Consider the following 19,851-nt stretch of genomic DNA (forward strand, 5'->3'; position numbering starts at 1 on the left):
AGCAGAAACTAACACACCATTGTAAAGCAATTATACTCCAATAAAGATGTTAAAAAAATAATAAAATAAAATAAAAAGTCACAGAACAGTTGTAAAAAAAAAAAAAAGAAACTGTGACCACATTCACATCATTGTGGTTTTAAGCTACTAAGTTTTGAAGTAATTTGTACACAGTAATATTTAACAAATACCAGCACTTAGCAAGTATTTGTTGAACAAATGAGTGAACTAGAGTAAGAGCAACAGAAAACATGGCCTCACACCATCTGCTTTAACCTGGTCAGAATGCATGTGCCACAGGCTTCTCCACTCTCCTTAAGTTTTAGCTTAAGCTTATGATCCTAGAGCAGGGTTTCTCAACCTTGGCACTCTTGTTATTTGGAGCTAGAAAAGTTTTTGTTTGAGGGGCAATCCTGTTCATTGCTGTAGGATGTTTAGCAGAATCCCCAGTCTCTACCCACTAGCTGCCAGTGGAAACTCCTCCCTCCAACGCAGCTGTCACAACTAAAAATGCCTCCAGACATGGCCAAATGTGCCCTGGGGTGCAAAATCATCCCTACTGAAGAACCGTTGCTCTGAAGTAGTCATTGAAGAGAGGTTAGAAGTACAATACTGGTTGGGTTCAGGGCAGGTACAAAATTTTACAATGTTTTTTAAGATATTTGACTTACAAAAATCCAATCAACACATAACTTATTTTTTTCCAAAAAAAAAATAAATAAATAAGAGCTTAGTTAAGCCAAGTACATCTATACATAAAACAATTCTTTCTTATAAGTAAATGGCCCAATTAATACATATTGTGGCTAGGTGTGAAGAAAAAGACAACACCATGACCAAGTCAAGTTCAACCTCTGGCTTTAAATAAAATATTGAAAAGGTGATTTGTCCCATAAATCTCCCTTTGGAAGAGGAACAGAAGTTATTCTTTTTTCTTTCTTTCTTTCTTTTTTTTTTTGAAGTATAGTTGATTTTCAATGTTGTATTTATTAGTTTCAGGTGTACAGTAAAGTGATTCAGTTATATATATACATTTTTTCAGATCCTTTTCCCTTATAGGTTATTACAAAATATTGAGTATATTTCCTAAAAGTTACTCTTAAAGTAGAGCAGTACAGGACACCAGCCTTCCTCAAATCCACCTGTTTACTTCCTGTTCCCTCTAGCCTGGAAACCAACAGAGCCATGCAGCTTGCCTCCTTACTTCCTCCAGGTATCTGCTTAAATATCTCCTTATCAAAAAGGCCCTCCAAGACCAATCTTTATCGATAGTACCCCCGGCGTCCCTGCAATCTGCTACTCCTCATCCTGTATAACAATGATCACCATCAGATAGACTGTATATTCTGTTTGTCTTCAGCGTGGGTCTCTGCATTGCTAAAATGTCATTTCCAGAAGGGCAGGGACGTTGTTGATACTCTGCTGTATCCTTACACCTGCAAATGGTGCCTCACACCAGGTAGGTGCTCAATAAATGTTTGTGGAATGAGTGAATGACTGATGTGGTGGCTCAAAGGCCAAGGAGGGCTCAGAGTGCTCCCCGGGATGGGACGGGGTGGACGGGGGACTGCTCACGCATATTGTACTTTTTGCATTTTGAGTCGTGTGAAAATAATAGCTACTTAAAACAATTAAAAAGTGAAAGAAAAACGTGGTCAGTTCCCCTCTTTCACCAAATGGGGCAAATCAAGTCTGCTCCACCATCTCAACATTATTTTACATGTGTGTCATATGCAAAAGGTTTGTTCACCATGTCTCATTCACCCTCTGCGCAAAACTGGCTGCGTTGTTATTATTTTCACAACATAAAATGATGGATTGTTTTGGATTCTCATTCCTCATTTGAGAACCTCTTGACCTCTTTTAAGTCAAGTTTCAGTGTTTCTTCAGTTCTTTCAAGTATTTTCAGCTATAGAAAAGAAAAGAAAAAAAAAAAAGCAAATCTATCACTATGTGTCTCCTACAATATTGAAGAACAATTATTTCAAGCATACTATAGCTACTTAACTTGATAGCTACTTTCTGAGAAAAGGGAAATGTAAATTCAAAATTTGTAAATCAGTGAGTTTAAATGCATTATGGAGACATTCTAAGATGAGCCTGTGGTGAATAGTTTTATTGGAAAAAATGAAAAAGAACCTGCAAAAAATGAAGAACAGAAGAAAGAAAAAAATTCCAATATTGAACCCAAGCTGGGTGATTTGTACCCATTTTTCATTTTGGTCACATGTTGGTTATTCAAGTGTTGAGCACATCTTTTGTGTTTTCCTTTACACGTCTCCTCTCTAGGTAAAAAGTCAACAGTACTTTCCACTGTTCCCAGGGGGAAATATCAGCATCACTGGGGTGGGTGCGGGATCTTGGGAGACTTTTGCAAACTCCACAGCACGTCTAGCAGTGGAATCTGACGTACCTCAGGTTAGGGGAAGGGAGCCACCATTGCAGGTTAGGTTCTTCGGGAAGTAGATGCTGAGAAAGAGTGAGGGGTACAGGAGGTCTACTGGGAGGTAAGACCTATAAAAGGAGATGGGGAGAAAGCAGAAGTGGGCAGGCAGAGTGGTCTGAAGGCCATCAGACTTGACAAAGTCTGCCAGCCCCACGAGGAGATCAGTCACAGGGATTGCCTGGCAGAGAAGTCTTGCGTTGAGGGGACATGGCTAGCGTAGCACCGCCATCTTACTCAGCCCTTGGCTGGGGATCCCCCCAGAAGACTGTGACCTTGACTTGAAGAGCTGAAGCAGATCCTGAGGGAGCTGACGGCTGCAGGCTGTTGGACAATCACACACCCTGTGGCTGGGCAGCCAGTCATTTCTTGAAGAGGTCTCTGAGCAACAGGTGTCTGTCCGCCCAGGAGGGAAGGAATGGGAGAATCTGACAGACATTTTAGAGAAGTCTTGGCAACTCTTGGTGCTTGGTCAGATCTATAGGAAGAGGTTAAAGAGAACCCTGACAGGGCTTCCCTGGTGGCGCAATGATTGAGAGTCCACCTGCCGATGCAGGGGACATGGGTTTGTGCCCCGGTCCGGGAAGATCCCACACGCCATGGAGCAACTAAGCCCATGCACCACAACTACTGAGCCTGTGCTCTAGAGCCCACGAGCCACAACTACTGAGCCCACGTGCCACAACTACTGAAACCCATGCACCTAGAGCCCATGCTCCACAACAAGAGAAGCCCAGGCACCGCAACGAAGAGTAGCCCCCGCTCACCGCAACTAGAGAAAGCCCGCGCTCAGCAAAGAAGACCCAACGCAGCCAAAAAAAATTAAAATAAATAAATAAATAAATACTACCTGTTAATGCCAAATCTCTGTAACCTCCCAGTATGAAAAGCCTTAAAAGCGTGCTTTCAAACCAGAATTGCGCTACACACACACACACACACACCTGCGCACACACACACTTGCGTGCACACACACGTACAACTTAGAAGCAGGGGAGGGTTCTGTTTCTATAATTCCCTGCCTCTACTACAGGTTTGGAATTCTTTGACCCTCAGGTCATAGAATAAGGATCATCTATTCCCAGGCAGAAGCCAGATTAAAATGGAAAAGGGGAACTACTAAGAGGTATTGCAGGGAATTTTAATTTTTAAAACAGTGATCAAAATTGTAGTTTGAAAATTAAAATTTTAAAGAGCTTAAAGGTGAAAGAGAAAAGAAGAAATAAGAAAAAGTTACAAGGGTAATACTCAAATTCATACATTTCCTTTCAATATGTTAATTAAAAATCAGAGTTATACCAACAAATACAATATTCATTCTCTACACTAGTCCTTGGGAATTTTTGGATATTTTTAACTGAATGGAATAATGAGTTGGAAGAAGTCAGCTTCTAGATCTCAGAGCCTGTCAGGGAGAAAACTCAGAAATGCTAAACAGATAACATATTTTTCAAGTTTATATGTGCTACAATTTCAATAACTTAGATGAATAATATCTGCAATGATATCTGCAAACATAGCTGAGGGGTTTAAGGTAAGGTGAGGTATAGATTAGGTAAAGCTTAGAATGCAAATAAAAATAAAGATGGGAGGCAAGAGATCGCAGTGGTTAAAATACCAGCGTCAGAATCTGGCTTTGGTTTGAATTCAAGCTCTGCCCCTCGACTAACTAAAGAATACTGAGCAAATTACTTCCCCTTTGTGGGTCTCTATTTGGGTCTCTATTATTGTAAAATAAGAATAAGGAGATGATCCAAGATGTCAGTCCCCAGGGCTGTTCATGTGGCTGAATGCTCTCCAGTATGCCTGAACCAGTGTCTATGTCCCCGGGGTGAGTCGCAAACCCATCAAAAACACCACCCCTCAGCAGAGATTTTGCAGTTGCACCTGTCAACTTTCACATCAGACAACAAGTGGATTACCTGACAACAAATGGAAAACCAGGCTATTAAAATTTTCCTGGTATCAAAGCGTCCTGCTCTGGTCATTTCTTCAGGTCACCATTCTCTTGTGAGGGCTCCCGTGTACATGTAAGTATTCAATAAAATTTGTATGCTTTTCTCCTGTTAAAAAAAAATAAGAATAAGGAAACCTACCTCATGTTAGTTTTGTGAGAATTCATATATAAAGCACTGAGCACACAATTTGGCACCTATTAGGTGTCCAATTAATTTGTTGCTGTGCATGGACTTTCTCTAGTTGTGGCAAGCGGGGGTTACTTTTTGTTGTGGTGCATGGGCTTCTCATTGCAGTGGCTTCTCTTGTTGTGGAGCACGGGCTCTAGGCGTGCGGGCTTCAGTAGTTGTGGCTCGTGGGCTCTAGAGCACAAGCTCAGTAGTTGTGACTCACAGGCTTAGTTGCTCCATGGCATGTGGGATCTTCCCGGACCAGAGCTCGAACCCGTGACCCCTGCATTGGCAGGCGGATTCTTAACCACTGCACCACCAGTGAAGTCCCTAGGGTTACTTTTTTTTTAAATTTATTTTTTTATACAGCAGGTTCTTATTAGTTACCCATTTTATACATATTAGTGTATATATGTCAGTCCCAATCTTTTGACTACAAATGATAGACACTCTGCATTAGCAGGGGCTTAATCTCATTAACAAAAACAACAACAAAAAAGCAGGTTAGTGTTAGTACAGCAGTTTCGAGAAGTTGTGAGAGCCCCACGCTCCTTCTGCTTGGCTGCTCCACTTTTCTTGGTATTCTGCCTCAGTCCAGGTTGGCTTACCTAGCCCTCACTATGTCCATACTCTGGCCAGCAGGAAGGGGAAGGGACAAAGCAGTGAGTATCCTTTCCCTTTCTGGATACTTCCCAGAAGTCTCACATCAAACATCTCCTTACATGTCTTGGCCATTACAAGGCCCACCCAGTTGAGTGGGTGGTAAGAAATGTGGTCTTTTTTCCAGGGAACATTGTGCCCAGCAGAATATCAGAAATTCTATTACTGTTTCTAGAAGAAAGCAAGATGATGTATTGGAGAAAACTTGCAGACTCTTCCACAGGCCACATTTACATTTGTTTCTTCAATGGTTCTCAAGCCTCTCTCTTCTTGAAAAGTATGAACAAAAAATATGACTTTTCTATAAAAATATAAAACACCCAACGCTCTAGGGAGGGTGGGAGGGAGGGAGACGCAAGAGGGAAGAGATATGGGAACATATATATATGTATAGCTGATTCACTTTGTTATAAAGCAGAAACTAACACACCACTGTAAAGCAATTATACTCCAATAAAGATGTTAAAAAAAAAAAACCCAAACACTGGAAATGGCCCAGATGTTCTTCAACAGATGTACGGTCAAACAAACTCTGGTACACCCATACCATGAAATACTACTCAGCAATGAAAAGGAATGAACTATTGATACTTGTAACAGCTTGGATGCATCTCAAGGGAATTATCTCAAGATTATGCTAAGTGAAAAAAAAGCTAATTCCCAACAACTTCATACTATATGATTCCATTTATGTAACACTTTGAAATGACAAAATTTTAGTAATGGAGAACAGATTAGTGGTTGTCAGGGGTGAAAAAGGAGGTGGGGATACAGGAGAGAAATGGATGGAGTTATAAAAGCGCAACAGGATCCCTCCTGTGATGGAACTGTTCTGTAACTTAACTTTAGGGGTAGACAGAGGAAACCACGTATGTGATAAATGTATAGAATTAACGTACACACACACAAATGAGTACAAGTAAAGCTGGAAAACCTGAATAAGATCTGCAGCTTGTATCAGTGTCAATATGGTAGTCAATATATTATACTATAGTTTTATAACATGTTATCATTGGGGGAACTGGATAAAGGGTGCAAGGGATCTCTCTGTATTATTTCTTAAAACTGTATGTGAATCTAATATTATCTCAATAAAAATTTCAATTAAAAAAAACACCCAACACTCATTAATTGGCTCATCAATAAACATACTTTTTTTTTCAAGAAACTGTGCTAGATGCTAAATCATTAAGATAAAGACACGCTCAAGGGAAAAAAAATCCCTCATTATTAGTAGCAAAGAAACAAAACAAAACAAAACAAACAAAACCCTTACTATTGATCTGTAGTTTCTTTAACAATACCTGGTTGTTGTTTTTTTTTTAAATGTTTATTTATTTATTTATTTATTTTCTTATTAGTCATCCATTTTATACACATCAGTGTATACATGTCAATCTCAATCTCCCAATTCATCTCACCCCCACCCCCACCCCCCACCGCTTTCCCCCCATAGTGTCCATACGTTTGTTCTCTACATCTGTGTCTCAATTTCTGTCCTGCAAACCAGTTCATCTGTACCATTTTTCTAGGTTCCACATATATGTGTTAATATACAATATTTGTTTTTCTCTTTCTGACTTACTTCATTCAGTCTCTAGATGCATCCACATCTCTACAAATGATCCAGTTTCATTCCTTTTTATGGCTGAGTAATATTCCATTGTATATATGTACCACATCTTCTTTATCCATTCTTCTGTCAATGGGCATTTAGGTTGATTCCATGACCTGGCTATTGTAAATAGTGCTGCAATGAACATTGGGGTGCATGACTCTTTTTGTTTTATTTTTATTTATTTTTTTGTGGTACATGGGCCTCTCACTGTTGTGGCCTCTCCTGTCGTGGAGCACAGGCTCCCGACGCGCAGGCTCAGCCGCTATGGCTCACGGGCCTAGCCGCTCCGCGGCATGTGGGATCTTCCCAGACCGGGGCATGAACCCGTGTCCCCTGCATCAGCAGGCGGACTCTCAACCACTGCGCCACCAGGGAAGCCCGCATGACTCTTTTTGAATTATGGTTTTCTCTGGGTATATGCCCAGTAGTGTGATTGCTGGGTCATATGGTAGTTCTATTTTGAGTTTTATAAGGAACCTCCATACTGTTCTCCATAGTGGCTGTATCAATTTACATTCCCACCAGCAGAGCAAGAGGGTTCCCTTTTCTCCATATCCTCTCCAGCATTTGTTGTTTGTAGATTTTCTGATGATGCATATTCCAACTGGTGTGAGGTGATACCTCACTGTAGTTTTGATTTGCATTTCTCTAACAATTAGTGATGTTGAGCAGCTTTTCATGTGCTTCTTGGCCATCTGTATGTCTTCTATGGAGAAATGTCTATTTAGGTCTTCTGCCCATTTTTGGATTGGGTTGTTTGTTTTCTTAATATTGAGCTGCATGAGCTGTTTATATATTTTGGAGATTAATCTTTTGTCTGATGATTCATTTGTAAATATTTTCTCCCATTCTGAGGGCTGTCTTTTCGTCTTGTTTATGGTTTCCTTTGCTGTACAAAAACTTTTAAGTTTCATTAGGTCCCATTTGTTTATTTTTGGTTTTATTTCCATTACTTTAAGAGGTGGATCAAAAAATATCTTGCTGTGATTTATGTCAAAGAGTGTTCTTCCTATGTTTTCCTCTAAGAGTTTTATAGTGCCCAGCCTTACATTTAGGTCTCTAATCCATTTTGAGTTTATTTTTGTGTATGGTGTTAGGGAGCGTTCTAATTTCATTCTTTTACATGTAGCTGTCCAGTTTTCCCAGCACCACTTATTGAAAAGAAAGTCTTTTCTCCATTGTATATCCTTGCCTCCTTTGTCACAGATTAGTTGACCATAGGTGTGTGGGTTTATATCTGGGCTTTTTATCCTGTTCCATTGATCTATGTTTCTGCTCTTGTGCCAGTACCATATTGTCTTGATTACTGTAGCTTTGTAGTATAGTCTGAAGTTAAAAAAAAAGTTCTATAAAATTGATTTAACCAACAAGGGATTAAATTTTGGCTTTTAAAGAATATTAGGTTTTTTTTGTTATAATATAATCCTTTGTTTATTTGTATACTTTTCAGAAACAGACTTGAAGGTGATATTTTAATTCTAATAGCGATTTTTAAGTTTATGTCTTGAGTCTGTCCCCTGAATACAGTAAATATTTTTAAAATGACAAGGTCCTTTTTATTTTCAATATTTATATGTAACTGGATTATCCAGGACTTGTTTCTCTTCTCCTTTGATTCCCCTACCTTATTTCATCACTAACCAAACCTCTCCTGGGGTCCTCTGCAGAGAAATGTACATAAAGTAAATTTACTCAGTTTTTCTTAATAAAGAAATACTTCCTAGTATTTCTGGGTTTAAATAAATACTGAGAATGTGTTTATTGGTGAATTTCATTTATTCATGTTATTATTCATATGTAGCAATATTAGTAATCTCCAAAATGCTATTCTCTTTTAAAAATCCATTTATTTATTTATTATTCCTCCATTCAACCAGTCTTTATCAATTACCTACAAAGAGGTGGCTAATATATTTGTCTTTCCCACCAAAATATGACTCTATTGTGGTCTAGACGTTTCCATCTTTCCACTCTCAGCACCTGTTACATGTGGTATTTAAGTAGCTATTCAGTAAACATCTGTTCAGAATGAAAGAATAAATGTGGTCTTTCCAGAACCCAGATCCGTTGATGTTGTTCTGTTTTCCTAAAGACAATGAAGACAATCCATGATGATGTTGAGTGTTTCACTGACATTCCAGAATCCCCTGGTTCTGGTATTATTTACTTGCCCTTCCAAAAAGGCCCTTGAGATGTTTCAGCAAAGGAGAACAGTAGGGTACAATACAGAAGGCCTGTCCTAGAATGCACTCTCCATCCTCCGTCTCTCTGCAGCAGATGTCAGCGCTTTTCCTGCATTTATATTTCCCTCTATTCTCAGTCAAGTGCAACTCTCACTTCTCCCTGACCTCTGACTCTCAACTTACTCTAATAAAACAATCAAGTCTTCTTTGTCAGCAGCTCAGGGTTGATTGTTCTTTCTAAAGCTTGATCTTTGTACTGTTTCTAATCCCTACCTTCTCATATATATAGCCGCTGCCTAGCAGATACGCTTTGATTTATTTATGCCACTTGCATGCATAAGCTATTGCTAGCTGCAAAGCTGTGATAGGAAAGTCACAAAAGGAAGGTGACCTCATCTTATAAATTGCTTAGATAGATCTTTTGGCCAATGGTGGTTTAGAGAAACAGTTCAACACATGTGCCCTTTCCTTCTACTGGTCCCTTACCAATTTAAATGTTCCTGCAGTTGTTACTTATTCATTTTTTAACTGACCAAACCTGAAGCCTGCTGACTATACTAACCTGACTGAAAAATCAATGTTTAACAAATAAGTGAGGGGTTAACTGTATGAAAGTTAGTCATGTCAAAAACACACATCTGACTGCCCAAAATAACCATCTCACATCCTATAGAGTGGGTTTGGTTTAAATTTCCTATCTAGTCGCTGAAATATTGAAATATTTCAGGGATTCCTGAGGATTTCATGGTTAAGAAAGTGTGTGAACTCCTCCTAAAAATAATTTCAAGTTGAGAGCAATTGCCCCAGAGGAAAGAGCAGGGAAACTAGAATACAGAAATTCTGTTGTTAGGTCCAGAAAAATTTATATCAGGTCCTGGGAAAACTGCCAGAAATTCACATTGCCCTTGATGCCTTTTCCAGATGCCTAAAGGGGGGAATTTTTATTTTAAGTCTTCTGATATATATGCATTCTTATTGTATTTTCAACCCTTAATGAATTCCACATGTTCCCTTTGCTTATTCTTGGGTACTCAGGACTGAAATACAGGCCAGAAGGGGACAAATTTTTCCTCTGACCTTTCCACTCCATGATTGCTTTTGAATTGTAAATGATGCACTTTTGAAACTGTGAGTTCCCAGCTGCTTTCATCTGGCTCAAACCATTATCAAATGGTGGCAATCTCCAAAAGATGATCAGACATGGTGGTACCTGTACCTTTCTTCATTTTGCTTTGTACATATGAGTACCTCTCACATGAAATGATTTCTGAATTCAGAAGACATTTCTGGTAAATATCATAAACCAGCACCTTCATTTCTGTGCCACTAATCTCAATGGTAACTTCCAAAAGTTATTTTAATGCTTAACACCAAATTAAAGTTTTTACCTTTGCTTGCAAAATATAAAAATATATTAAAGGGTTTCCCTGGTGGCGCAGTGGTTGAGAGTCAGCCTGCCAATGCAGGGGACACGGGTTCGTGCCCCGGTCTGGGAAAATCCCACATGCCGCGGAGCGGCTGGGCCCGTGAGCCATGGCCGTTGAGCCTGCGCTCCGCAACGGGAGAGGCCACAACAGTGAGAAGCCCACATACCGCAAAAAAAAAAAATATATATATATATATATATTAAAAAATATAAGTGATCAAGAGGATGAGAAGACAAGCCACAGACTGGGAGAAAATATTTGCAAATGACTGATAAAGGACTGTTATCCAAAATATACAAAGAACTCTTAAAACTCAACAATGAGAAGACAACTGTATTAAAAAATTGACCAAAGACCTTAACAGGTACCTCATTAGAGAAGATATACAGATGGCAAATAAGCATATGGAAAGATGCTCCATATCATATGTCATCGGGGAAATGCAAATTCAAAGAACAATGAGATAACACTACCCACCTACTAAAATGGCCAAAATCTAGAACACTGACAGCATCAAATGCTGATAAGGATGTAGAGCAACAGGAACTATCATTCATTGCTGGCAGGAGTGCAAAATGGTATAGTCGCTTGGAAGACAGTTTAGTGGCTTCTTACAAAACTAAACATACTTTGACCATACAATCCAGCAATGGCACTCCTTGGTGTTTACTCAAAGGAGGTGAAAACTAATGTCTGCACAAAAACCTGTGCATGAATGTTTATAGCAGCTTTATTCATAATTATCCAAACCTGGAAGCAACAGAGATGTCCTTTGGTAGGTGAATGGGTGTATCACAGTTTTGTGGTATATCCAGACAATTAAATATTATTCAGCCCTAAAAAAGAAAAGAAAAGAAAAGAAATTCCAGGGAACTTCCCTGGTGGGCCAGTGGTTGACTCCATGCTTCCATTGCAGTGGGTGAGGGTTCAATCCCTGGTCAGGGAACTAAGATCCCACATGCCGTGGGAATGGCCAAAAAAAAAGAAAAGAAAATCCATGGAGGAAAGCCATGAAAAGATATGGAGGAATCTTAAATGTATATCACTCAGTGAAAGAAGCCAATGTGAAAAAGTGCTACTGTATAATTCCAACTATATGACATTCTGGGAAAGGGAAAACTATGGAGACAGTAAAATGATCAATGGTTACCACGGGTTGGGGGGAGAGATGAATAGATGGAGCAGAGAATTTTTAGGTGAAACTACAGTTTTTAGTGAAACTACCCCATATGACACTTTAATGATGGATATATATCATCATACATTTGCTCAAACCCATCGAATGGACAACACCCAGAGTGAACCCAAAGGTAAACTTTGAACTTTGGGTGATAATGATTTGTAAATGTATTTTAACAAAATACCACTCAATTTTAACAAATCAATTTTATCAGTTTTAACAAATATCCCACTCTGGTGGGAGATGTCAAAAATAGGGGAAGCTATGCATAAGAGGGTGCTGGAGCTCTATGAAAATGTCTGTACCTTCCTCTCAATTTTGCTGTGAACCTAAAATAAATTCTACTGGAGACTGCAACAGGAGACTTAAAGGTTAAGATGTTAAAATGGTGCCAAGCTACAATCTTTACTACAATGGTTCCCATTTTTCCATTAAAATATCATGAAAATTTTTTGAAAAATTAGAGTCAGCCATTTGCAAGGGGCATTTCCACTGACTACAGTGCAGAGGAAACTAAACCAAGAAACTTTATCATGAATTTTTTTTTTTTTTTTTTTTTTTTTTTGCGGTATGCCAGCCTCTCACTGTTGTGGCCTCTCCCGTTGCGGAGCACAGGCTCTGCATGCGCAGGCTCAGCGGCCATGGCTCACGGGCCCAGCTGCTCCACGGCATGTGGGATCTTCCCGGACCGGGGCACGAACACGTGTCCCCTGCATTGGCAGGCGGACTCTCAACCACTGCACCACCAGGGAAGCCCTATCATGAATATTTTATCCTCTGAGAAAGAAGAGCAAAATGGGTATGAAGAAGTTAAGCCTTCACACTGTTATTCAGTCAGAATCTCCAGATCCCAGGAGAAGGCACAGTAGAATTACAGAGGACTAGGGAGGCAGGGGTGGCTGGTTACAGAATGTGATGGATAGACCCCTGGCATAAGGGGCTGCAGATAAAGCATCGTGGGGAAGCATGCTGACAGCCTTCAGCATTCAAGATTGTAGTTTTTCCATGTATCACAGCTGATTAAAGAAGAACCCCAGATAGCCTCTGATTCTTGTCAACATAAATTCTCCTCCTTGCAGACATCTGAACAATGGGTCAGGGGAAGATCCTGTCATGGCGGTTGCTCAACAGGGGATAAATGTAAATGTCTGCAGGATTCCAGCATTTGGGTAGGTGAGTGTATTCCTGCACTCTCCCTACCACTTTAGAGCTGTTTTCAAGAGGATGGTAAAGAGAAGCAGAGGAAATTTCATCTGCCAGCTGGCCAACTCTGAGACTGGAAGGAACTTCCCTTATTGACATGTAATAGGAAAACAATCACCACCCCAACATAGGATCGAAAAAAACTCTATAGCACAAGGAAACAGAGTGCTATCTGAAGACTCCAAAGAAGAGTATACAACTGAAGATGATTTACTATAGGAAAAGAAAACTTTAGAAAATGTCTCTTTGTGTACTTAATAGGATGTGGGGAGATATGGTATCTATCAGTCACTGGTAAGGTAAAAATGTAAGGAAGCTAAAAATTTCACTGTGGAATTAAAAATGCCATTGGAGGCAAAAAAGCAAAATTGACTCTGCTGATGATCAAATCAGTAATTTATAGGATGAATATGAGTTTTTCGGGGAAACTTCCTCACTTCTCCATGGACAGTGCTCACAGCTATGATTTCTCAAAACACAATCTGCTTACCTTTACAAGCCCTTACTTCACTGTGCTTCACTGTAATTGCATTTGGTGTTTGGCTCTGTCCCTAGACTGTGTGCTCCTTCAGGGAGGGAGCATGATCCATGCATTTTTACCCCTCCAGTGCAGCATAATCTCTGACCAGTGGGCCCTAGTTAAGTGCCTGATGAAGGTATGAAATGAGAGTTCACAGTTGACTTGGCTTTCTTATTGGTTTACATTTTTGTTTTCTTAATCAGCATGCAAAAAACCCAGTCTATGACCGAAGTATCATAGAACACAGGGCTAGAGTCTGGGATGTGGGGATACAGTTAAAAGGTATGGACTGAAAAATAAGGCTAAAGTAGTAGACAAAAGAATGAGGATGGCATCAAGTAAATAGTAAATTAAAAAGTAAAGTAGTGAGACTCTTAGATTAATTTATTTTTAATTTATTTATTATTTTTGGCTGTGTTGGGTCTTCATTGCTGTGCGCGGGCTTTCTTCTAGTTGCAATAAGTGGGAGCTACTCTTCATTGTGGTGTGCAGGCTTCTCATTGCGTTGGCTTCTCTCGTTGTGGAGCACGAGCTCTAGGTGCGAGGGCTCAGTAGTTGTGGTCCGTGGGCTCTAGAGCACAGGATCAGTAGTTATGGCGCACAGGCTTAGTTGCTCAACGGCATGTGGGATCTTCCCGGACCAGGGCTCGAACCTGTGTCCCCTGCATTGGCAGGCGGATTCTTAACCACTGTGCCACCAGGGAAGTCCCTTAGATTGATTTAGAATTGAGTAAATGTTACTTTCCTAAGGTCATGCTAAAAGTCAATAGATTAGTCGCAAACACATAAAATACCTTTTATCACAAGATCAGGTTCCCTTTTCTTACTCTCTCACTTCTTTTCCCTCACAACCCCCTTTTTTCTTTCCCATTTTCTCTTAAAAAAAAAATCTTTACCATGCTTTGGATTTGCCAATGACATCTACAGTGCTAGCTCTTATAACAGATAAATCCTAAATCTCAGTGGCTTAAAAAAGAGAAGATATTCCTCAATAGAGTCCAAAATGTTCAAGGCCGACTTTCATAGACTTTCAGGGACTCAGGCTCCTTTCATTTTACGGTCCCTCTCCTCTAAAGCCTTGAAATCCTCTCCATTTCAGGTGGCAAAGAGAGGTGCATTAAGGGACCTAATAGAGGTTCAAACAGGGAGGTTTTTATGGACCAAGGCCACAAGTGAAGCACATCACTTTGGTCACATCCTGTTAGTTACTGCTCAGGCTCGTGGCCACACCCAATTGCAAGGGAGACTGGGCAATGGAGTCCAGCTGAGGCTCTGAGAGAGAAAAATAGGTTTGGTGAATAACTAGTCTGCCTCTACCACAAACTCTAGGTTGTTATTCCAACAATAGATAATTGTGATATAGAGCGCTATGTGTAGCTCTCTTCTTACTTTATCTCTTACTTATCCTTGCAATAATCTGATGGAATTGGATATTAGTATGTCCAATTTAGTAGCCTAAGGTCATGTAGCTCTGAATGACAAACGAAAATTTGTATCCCATTCTGACTCCAAAGCCCACTGCACTATGCTGCATTTCTCCAATTAAAGCATAATGTTGAAGTGAGATTATAACCTGACTGAATTGTGATTAAGCTTAAAAGATCATGTAACTGCCACGTCATCAATAGAGTCCGTCCTGTGAGATGTTTTTCCAATTAAAACGATGGACTTACACTAATTCACCTGAACGCTTTCCCATTTTAATGTATAACATAGATCTGAGGAGACCTTTGCAGTCTCTTGTACAGGAATGGAGCAATAGTCACTGTCCTACCACTTACGGCTCCTTTGCGCTAACAGACTAATAAAGTTGCATTTCCAGAGTGAACACCTTTATACCTCATACTTTTCAAAGACGTTTTAAATATATGGTTTCATTATATATTCACAATCCTTTGAAGAGCAGAGACATCAGATATATCCATCTACAAATGAATAATAATAGCTAAGTTAGCAGGGAATGCTGCTAGGCACTATGTATATAAAATACATAATATTGTATATATTATAATAAGGATAATTAAGTATAAGTATAATATATATCTATAATTTATAAGATATAGATCACTTATACATTATTATATTATACATATGTATATCTTTCACATTTTAAGATACTCATATAATTGCTTATATGATACTTATACCTTTATTATACATTTATATATGTATATATAAATATATGTGTATATATATATCTTCATTTATTTATTTTTAAAAATATTTATTTATGCGCATTGGGCTGCACCGGGTCTTAGTTGTGGCATGCGGTATCTTTAGTTGCAGCATGTGGGATCTAGTTCCCTGACCAGGGATCGAACCCAGGCCCCCAGCACTGGGAGTGCAGAGTCTTAGCCAGTGGACCACCAGGGAAGTCCCCTATATATGTCTTCATTTAATCCTCAACACCATTTAATGAGTTAAGTGTTTTTATTACCAGTATTTTATTGCTGGGGAAAGAAAGGCACAGAAGGATAAGCAACTTGACAGAGGCAACAGAGTTGAGCAGTGAAGAAAATAAAAACAGGTTAGGCTACTACTGAAAGTCTCTAGTAATTGTCCTAGAGTTCAAGTTCATAGGTTCTATTTCTTCGTTTTCAATGATCCTTGCCATATATTATTCCTGTTCCTCAAAATACTTATCAATTGGGGCTTTCATGACATTCCCTAGCCTTGCTCCCTTGCAACCTCATTACACTTTATTCCATGAGCATGTTGATCTGAGTATGTAAAACCTAGTAGCTTCTGTCGTTGCACCAAAAAAGCCTTGCTATTTAAAGGAGGAGGCAAAAACCTAACTTAGCTGTTTTCTAAGGTAAATCCACAACTTATTTATGCAGAGAAATCCCTAAACTTCCTCTAAAACAAAGGGCATATATTCTATCTAGACATGTATTTGAGATATTAAAGAAACATCAGTTTTTTTGCGGGGGTGGGGGGGCACGTGGTTTACAGGATCTCAGCTCCCTGACCAGGGATTGAACCCAGGTCACGGCAGTGAAAGCCTGGAATCCTAACCACTAGGCCACCAGGAACTCCCATCAATTTCCTTTTAAGAAAGATTTTTTAAACTTAGTATCTTCTGTCAAATTTCTGGTGCCTAGCACAAAACTGGAGACAAAAAAAATTTTTTTTTAAAGAAATCTTTTGAAATATTAGTCATTTTAAGTGAGTCACTCCCTAAAAGAATTTGCTTGGGAGTCAAAGAAAGGTGACTTTAATATCCCAGAAACAAAACCCTGATCAATTTGTTCATCCATTCAGCCTACTATGACTCTGTTCCGATGGGGAAAGTAAAAAACACTGAAATTGAACCCGTCACTGGAAAACTCTCTTCCTGGTTTATCTTTTACTATCTAAATGCCAGTTGGAACTTCAGGCAAAACGTCATTTGTAGAACAGTCTTGTGGCACAGACATTGAATCCATCATACAGAACAAGACAAGGTGCTCGGAAGAACCAGGTGCTGGACGAGGGAGGAAACATTTTATGTGTCTGCTATCGGTAAGTTCAATCCTCTACGGAACTTGAGGCTGAACTCCTGTGAGGCTCCACTCCTGTGAGGCTCCTTTGTCAGCTGTGCCTAAAGCAGGGCCCTAGTAGGTGCTCAGTAAAGAGATGTTGGAAAAGTCAGTGAGGCCAAGATGGAGTTTACACGTAGGTAGTAGGAAGAGCTCTGAGTTCTATAAACTCCAGACGATTTTTGCAACTGGTTTTGCAGGTCAACCAGGCACTAATATTTTCTAAGCTCTAATACATTTAAAGGAAGACGGATCAGGGACATTTCACACTGTGAATGCATCTCTTAGAACTTCCTTAAATAGACTGGGTGGAGGCCCTACCGTTTTAGGTTGGCACGTTAATGCGGCACCTGCAATTTCCGCCCTTCTTTTTCCTCTCTTCCTGGCTCCCCGGTCCCTGCTCCTCGCCCTGCCTGCGGCCCACCGCCAGCTGGGTCAATCCGGGCCCCGGGAACCCCCGAGTCCCTAAAACCTTGTTTCAGGAGAAAATACGTAATCATCATTACGTTTTAAACCACTGCAGCATGTGGTCTTTAAGTGAAAGCTTTATTTGGACAGAAAAATGTAACCTACGAGAAACGAGGCAATACGGTCAAACCTCTTTCTTTGCCTCCCTTCTTGTTAAGGCCTCCACGGCCACCTCAAAGCCTCCATCTAAGGAAGCTGTCTTTTCCCCTCGGAGGTTGTAGGCTTTCTGAGAGCCTCCTTCCAGGCCTCAGCTCCGCCCGCCCGCCCCACCTCAGCCCCACTTCGCGCCCACCCATTGTCCCCTCGCAGCTGTCACTGCGCGCTGATCCCCAAATCCCGATTGGAAAACCAGCCCGTCGCTCAGCCCACCCCTCTGGGACCGGACGCCTCACTGTACGCCGAGCCTTAAAAGGCCTCCGGCTGCCTTCCCCGAGCCAGCAGGTAAAGCCGCGGCGGCGGAAGGGAGAAAGGGAGGGGCCGCGCGCCCCGGTCGCCCCGCCCGGCGTTGGGGAGCGGCGGGCTAGCGGGCTAGCGCGCCACCACGCCCCTCTCCGACCCGCTGACCGCGCCCTCCCACCACCCCAAGTCCAGATCATAATGCTAGCGCCGCGGAGCCGCTCTCGTAATCCCGCCCCTCGGATGGCCCCGGGGGCAGCTATCACCGCGAAACACGGAGGGCTGGGCGGGCCAGGCGGCTGGGAGGTGGCGGTGGGGGAGGATGTGAAAGGTCCCGGATGTTGCTGAACGGGAGCCCCTTCTAGAGGGAGTAACTGGCGCAGGCGCAGAAGGATGCACGAAAAGCTACGGTGGGGGTGGGGAAAAATTTCCTCCTGGCTGGTTTAGAAGAGTGAGCCGGCGGAGGTAGCGGGGGGATCCGAAGGGAAGGCGAGTAAGGGGTGGGGGTATTGGTGGCCAGGAGAAAAAAAAAAAAAAAGAGCTTCCTGTTCAGGCGCACTCAGGACAGGAGTAGAAAAGCTGGAAGTCGAGCGGGCTAGGGAGGAATGTTGGGAGCGGAGAGGACGCGCGCTCCTCCGCTCGCCCTCTAGTGCGGGCGGGCAGGACGGCCCCGCGCTGGGGAGCGGCGGTTGCTCTGGGCCCCCTGAGCTGTGGGCACCAATCAACGGTTGCCATAGCAGCGTTTGACGTCATCGTGCGTGTGGCGCCCCTGCTGCCGGAGCTGGTGATTGGAGGAAACCCCGTGTCTGCGGAGCGGCTGTAGCCTGTGAGCAGCGAGATCCAGGGACAGAGTCTCAGCCTCGCCGCTGCCGCCCAGAGACCGCTGAGCCCCGTCCGTCCGTCGCCACCCATTCCGGACACAGGTAAGGGACCCGGCCGCCGCCGCCTCGCCTGGCTCCTTCCTGTCCTAGGCCAGCCTTCCGAAAGCGCGGGGGCCGTCCCCGCTCCGCATCCCTTCAGCCCCACTCGCCCGGCGGGAGCGGCGCTTGGCTGAGGCGGAGTCTCCTCAGGCGGAGACGGGCGGCGGCTTCTCTTCCGCTGGATTCGGGCGGGCGGCTCGCGGCTGCTTCGGGCTACTTGCTTCCGCATCGACGCCTCGGCCGCGATGAGCGCCCGGCCCCGGTCCCGTCCCCCTTGGTGGGAAGGGCGCCCACACGCCAGATCCCCGGGACCCGCCCGGTCGCCGGCTCCCGGCCGGCCGAGGCACCGCCGGCTGCAATCTGTTCCCACCCGCGCCCCCGAAGCTCCCTCTTCAGCGCCGCCCCGCTGCCCGCTTCCGCCCGAGATAATGACTCGGCGGCTGCGGGCATTGCAGTGGCGCAGGTGAGGCCGCCCCCTCCCCGCCACCCCCCCCTCCCCTGCCTCTCCCGCCCGCTCCTCGGCGCAGCCTCCGCGCCCCGCGCTGCTGTGGCAGCACCCAGCCCTCCCCCACCCGGGCGGCGGCGCGGCGGGAGGCCCGGGCACCGGGCTGCGAGCCGAGGCGGCCCGGAAGCGCCCGCCAGGTAGACCTGGGAGAGGCCGCACTTCGGGCGAGCCGGCTCCGGGGTGGGGCTCGCCCGCGACCCAGAGCCGAATTTCCTGGGTTCCGCGGGGGGCGGGGACTTGAATATTCCTGGCGGGGTGGGGGATGGGCTGGCTTTCTGTGTCCGGGTGGAGGGGGGCTGGAAGCCCAGGTAGGGATGAGGATGGGGAAGACGGTGGGCCGCGCGTCTCGCTCTCTCCCGCGGGGGCTGGAACTGAAGGGTCCTGGTCTGGGTGTGTAGACGGGGACCCCGCTCTGCGGGGCGGGTGAGCCAGAGCATAACAGCCGGCGGTGGCCCGGCTCGCCTGGGTGTGGCTCGCCCCTCCCCCACCTGCCGCAGCTGTCGGATCCTCGTAGACTAAGTGAGCACCCGCGGTGGCCGGTGGCGGACGGACGCCGGTGGGAGAGTGGGGTGTGTCCGCGGCCGGCCCGTCTGGTTCCGCTTCTGCGGGCGGCGCTGGCGTCGGTGCCCTCGGCGCGGGCGGCTCCCCCTCCCCGGCTCGGGCGGGGGCGCGCGGCTCCTC

General features: G+C 43.5%; 1 protein-coding gene across 2 annotated transcripts in view; it reads left to right on the forward strand.

Annotated features, from left to right (window-relative positions):
• The first annotated feature begins 18,291 nt into the window (after positions 1–18,291).
• YWHAZ (tyrosine 3-monooxygenase/tryptophan 5-monooxygenase activation protein zeta) overlaps positions 18,292–19,851 on the forward strand; it is a 33,541-nt gene continuing 31,981 nt past the window's right edge. Inside the window, exon 1 of one of the 2 annotated variants that reach the window (XM_082600771.1) lies at positions 18,292–18,668. The gene's annotated coding sequence lies outside the window, so the exon portion shown is untranslated. Of the gene's footprint in view, positions 18,669–19,106; positions 19,129–19,851 lie in introns of those variants that run through there. The other variant, XM_082600772.1, reaches the window with a different exon arrangement.

The sequence above is a fragment of the Mesoplodon mirus genome, assembly GCF_964341445.2.
Source record: "Mesoplodon mirus genome assembly, chromosome: 16".
NCBI lineage: Eukaryota > Metazoa > Chordata > Mammalia > Artiodactyla > Ziphiidae > Mesoplodon > Mesoplodon mirus.